Source organism: Hibiscus syriacus, unplaced genomic scaffold, assembly GCF_006381635.1.
Source record: "Hibiscus syriacus cultivar Baekdansim isolate YM2019G1 unplaced genomic scaffold, ASM638163v2 tig00113725_pilon, whole genome shotgun sequence".
Lineage (NCBI taxonomy): Eukaryota > Viridiplantae > Streptophyta > Magnoliopsida > Malvales > Malvaceae > Hibiscus > Hibiscus syriacus.
Genome location: NW_024063471.1, coordinates 7,238,002 through 7,243,247, shown reverse-complemented (window position 1 = coordinate 7,243,247; position 5,246 = coordinate 7,238,002). Strand labels below are relative to the sequence as shown.

General features: G+C 37.1%; 1 pseudogene; it reads left to right on the top strand.

Moving 5' to 3' along the window:
- The first annotated feature begins 734 nt into the window (after positions 1 to 734).
- Positions 735 to 3,097, top strand: LOC120187613 (annotated as a pseudogene).
- Positions 3,098 to 5,246: the final 2,149 nt, after the last annotated feature.

Sequence of the window (5,246 nt, the reverse complement as noted above, 5' to 3'; positions counted from 1 at the left end):
CATCGCGCCTTGCATTATGTATGTCTGATAATTGGGTATGTGATAATTGAAAAACGCGGCCCTGCCCCACGCTATAGCCCTACGTGGCGTAAGGCGCCCCTTTAGACACGTGTGTCCATGTCATCATAAGGCACGTTACAGGAGTGCGCCTTACCCCACGTAACGCCAGATCAATATAAAACGCGCTGCATGAGATGCGCCTTACTGCAAAGGGTGTTAGATTAACAAAAATAGTATGAAAGGTGTGCGACATAAAAAATTAATGTTAAAATATGATATTTTGAGAAAAATACCTTTTTAAAGAGTATTACTTTCATAATTAATTAGAGATAAACATCATTATTCTAAAACTAATTTCGAAAACGGCGCCATCCCATCAAAAATCCCAAAAGTAGCATGTCGTAGGACAATTATTACTTGTCCTCTCCGTCCGGTTTTTGTGAACATGGCAATGACAGAACACCACAACATTCGTCGTATTGCCACGTATACGGTTCGATTCATCATCATTCCAAATCGAAAGGAGAATCATCATATAAAACGGTTTCACCGGTATATTCATGTCAGCAACCTTTAGTTTTGGAAACTATGCGTATAGCAATAACTAAACCTTTTTTTGTTTCTTTCCTTTTTCTCCTTCCTTGCGACTGTCAAGTTTATGCTCTGAAGAACAGCGACAGCTTTTTGGAGATGGAAAGCAACAAACATACTAACAAAAATATTGGTGCTTACTTGGGTTTTTAACTCTTAAAAATAATCCTTTTTATCAAATCCAATAAAGGGTTCTTGTTTTATTAGCTTCTTTGTTTGTTATTTTCCTTTTATTGTGAAGTTTGGTACTGTTTCTCAGCTCTGTGACAGTCATGGCGGAGACCGGACCGGTGGTGTTCCATGGAAATTACCTGGACCCCTCTGCACAAGAATTTTGGCCCGCCCAAAACGGTGTTTTCCAACCCCAATTTCATCTCTTCAGACCATCCCAACTTTACTATCCATACGCTGCACCACCCTTAACGGTGTCGTTTGCCGGTGGCGGAATGGCGCAGTTCCATACTGCGGATACCCATATCTGTTCGTCTACTTACACATTCGCCGACCGCGTACGTTACGGGTTCCACGACGGTTTCGCCCCGGCCGCTACTTCCTCATCCAAATGCGGCGACGACGAGGGTGTTGACGTCGGTTCCATGCGATGTGAGCGAGTCTGCGATGAGGGAAGAATTGGAGGTGTTCGGGGAAATACGCGAGGTCCATATGAAAAGGGTCGGGGAAGGAATCGTGACCGTTAATTTCTATGATCTGAGACACGAGGAGCGAGCGTTGAAAGAAATACGAGAACTACAAGCCATGGCTGGTGCAGCTGGGTTGGACTTGGATCCTGGTGAGTCCGACGCGTGTACTCAACTGCCTCGTCCCCAGCGTGGACTGATATCGAAGGGAGCTGTTGGGGCCCACTTTATTATTCCGTCCAGCAATACTTTTCCTGACGGGAATAATCAGGGAACCGTCGTCGTCTTCAATTTGGACCCAGGCGTTTCCAGTTCAGAACTTAGGGACATTTTACAAGTTTATGGTAAGATTTTGCGTTTTCCCTTGTGAAAAAAAATAGCCTAACAAGAATGGTTTAATGCCAAACTTAGGGTCTCTTGTTTAGCTAATTTTTTATTAGGTCCCGTGAAGGAACTTCGAGAAACACCATCCAAGACACACCAGAAGTTCGTCGAGTTTTACGATGTAAGAGATGCAGCTAAAGCTTTACGGGAAATGAATGGAAAAGAAATCAATGGGAAACAAGTTATAATTGAATTCAGTCGACCCGGAGGTTATAACAGGAAGTTCATTAATTCTTGCACTCATAATATTCCATTGACCGCCGGTAAATATAATCGCCCACCTTCTCCTCCTCCCCCTCCGCCGCCTCCGTTTTTAGCTCAGAGATTATCAAATGGATATTCTCCCAACATTCCTCCTCGTTCTTTTCTTTCTCGGAGCCAATCGCCTACCAAGAAAGCGATTAATTCCAGCAAGGGAAAACCTAACGAGAATAACAAAAGAAGGAGCTCAGTTGGAACGCCGGTGGCCGGTGGTGGTGGTGCTAAGAAGACTGCGAAGAACCAAAACAACAAGTTGACACAGAGGAGTAGCAATGGGATTAAGCCGCAGTGCAGGGGAAGGCTGTGAAAAGGTAAACAAGCGGGAAAACCGATCCTCGTTTCTTAATAAGCGAAGAAGCCATGACGGAATCTATTTGTAAAGATTCAAGGACCACTGCCATGATTAAGAACATACCCAATAAATATAGGTTTGTCCTTTTCACCAACCCTTAACATGATTGCATTTGTTATGATTGCATTTGTGTCGGTTTGAATTCTTGGCATTTTGCAGTAAGAAATCGTTGTTGAACATGCTCGACAATCACTGTGTTAACTGCAACGAGCAAATTGTCAACACCGACGATGATCAGCCTTTATCTTCTTACGATTTCGTCTACCTTCCCGTTGATTTTAAGTAATTTTCTTTCGTTTCCTCTCCTTTTTCCCAGAATTTGCATATAAATTTATTGATAGTTAATTGAAAATTCCAGCAATAAGTGTAATGTGGGATATGGATTTGTGAACATGACTTCGCCGGAAGCAACTTGGAGACTTTACAAGGCTGTCCATCATCAACACTGGGAAGTTTTCAACTCCAGAAAAATCTGTGAAGTAACTAATGCCGGAGTTCAGGTTTTTTTTTCCTTCTTTTCTCCATATTGGATAAAAAACCATAACTTTATGGTGGATCTAATTTGTTTTATGAAAATAGGGGTTGGAGGCTTTGAAAGAGCATTTCAGTAACTCAAAGTTCCCGTGCGAAACGGATCACTATCTTCCAGTTGTTTTCGCGCCGGCGCGAGACGGGAAACAGCTGACCGAACCGGTTCCTATAGTTGGCGAAAAGCAGCAGTCAATCAACGGTGAGAACTCATCGAAGTCGGATGAAGAACAAGAAAATGATGACGACCAACATAGCGATAATGGTGCCACCATCGCCAATCATTTCAACAGCGTCAGCCAAAGGGCAAACGGTGGTGGTATTGGGTGGTGATTAAAAGAAAGAATCATTTAATTGAACAGTGTTCTTTTTGTTTTTTGTTTTTTGTTTTTTTTACTACTAGTTTGCAGGGTGAATTCACGAGATAATGTTCTCGATATTTTTTTTTCACGATATGGTGCACATCCCAGATTAATTGCTGGAATGGGGTGAATTATACAGTGGTCTTGGAGGTCGCCATGGCATCCGGGCGACCTTGGAGGTCGCCATGGCATCCGGGCGACCTGTGTGTATTTTACAAAGGAATAGGTCGCCATGCAATCAACATGGGACGTGGGAATGCATGGGGGAGGGGATGCATGGGACGTGGGAATGCATGGGGTGGGAATGCATGGGGGAGGGGATGGTGCATTGGACGTGGGAAAACCTTCCTCTAAGTGGTTGTTGTGTAACAAGTGCATAATGTCCACTGGAACGCCCATGTATTTTATCATCAACTTGATGAATTAATTTCAAGATAATTCCTATTATAACAGGTTGTTCAAAAGGGTCCCCCGTTCTTCCATCAAATATTAGGTAGGTCGCCATGGAGTCTCGGCGACCAAGGTCCTGTAGCTGTGCATGCATGCGTTGCATCATAGCTCATAGCTCAGAGATTCCTGCACCCGTAGCTGTATGTGTTGCATCTATAGTTACGTTATTGCAGCGTTAATTTAGCTGTGCTTTCAATGCTCAATAGTTAACGCTCAGTTGCTTTATATAAAGGATATGGGGTATAGGGTAGAAGCACAAGCAGAACCAGCACATATAAACTTTGCCGAGAGAAATAAAAGGAAGAAGAAGAAGAAAAGAAGATAAAGGCTCAAACATAGTTGAGGTAATTTTTTTATTGTTTAATTTAGTTTATTATATGAAATTATTAGTTTGTTAGTTTCGGGTTTAGGGTAAAACTAAAATCTAGTTAATTAGTTTGTTAGTATAAATTATTAGTTTGTTAGTTTAAGTTATATTATATTAGTTTATTAGTTTAAGTTATTATTATATTATATAAAAAATTAGTTAATTAGTTTCTTAGTTTAAGTTATTAAATATAAAAAATATTAATTAATTTGTTAGTGTCTTTAAACGTATATTAGGTTGTTCGTTGAAGTTGAAGTTATATTATAAAAAAATTAATTAGTGCTTAATTAGTTTGTTATTTTAACTAAGTTATATTATAATAAAGAAATAGTTTATTAGTTTAAGGTATATATATATATTAGATTATATAAAATTAATTTGTGGGAGCTATTGTTGTTTAAATAAATATTTTGTTTACACATACATGACATTATTTTACAATATTTGCCCACGTACAGATTGATTCGAAGAAAGAAACAAGGCAGGAAAAGAAAGTAAAGGAAGAAGGCATAAAGACGTGAGTAATTTATTATTTTTTGTTGTCCATTTTTTGTTGTTGTGTATGTGTAAATTAGTTAGTTAGTAAGTTTATATTAGATTATATAAACTAATTTGTGCGAGATAATTTCCGTTTTAAAAAATATTGTGTTTAAAAATATTTAGTGTTGTTTTAAAAATATTTTGTTTAATTTACATTGTATGTGTATATTAGTAAGAAGTAAAAATTAATTGAATGAAATAATCCGGACAACGCATTATCTCGTGAAATAATTATTTCGAGAACATTATCTCGACAGTTTTGCCTAACAAATTTGTTTGATATTTTTAAAAAATAAAAAATATTATCAAACTAATCATTATTATTAGTAATAATTACTAAATGATTAGTATCAAATCTAAATCATTAAATATTTATAATAAATAATTATTAGTGATTATGACTAAATCATATTATTATTAAATCATTAAATATCAAATCATTAGATTAATAGTAATTATCAAATCATTATTAGGTTTATTAGTAAGCAATCAATCAAGTTAAATAATAACTTTTATTTGATCATTAATATAATATTATATTATATTTAATAATTTATGAAATTATCTTATCTAATTTTTTAATCTAAATTAATTTATTTTTTTATTTGTAGAGAAAATGAGCAACAACTTTTTCAAGATTGTCCATTATAATGGACAGATTATGGAAAATGAGGTCGGAGTAGTTTTTCAGTCTGAAAAACCAATAAATATGATGTTCAAAAAAGACATCACATTTATAGAAATGAAGCATAAGATAGAAAGAAAAATTCGAG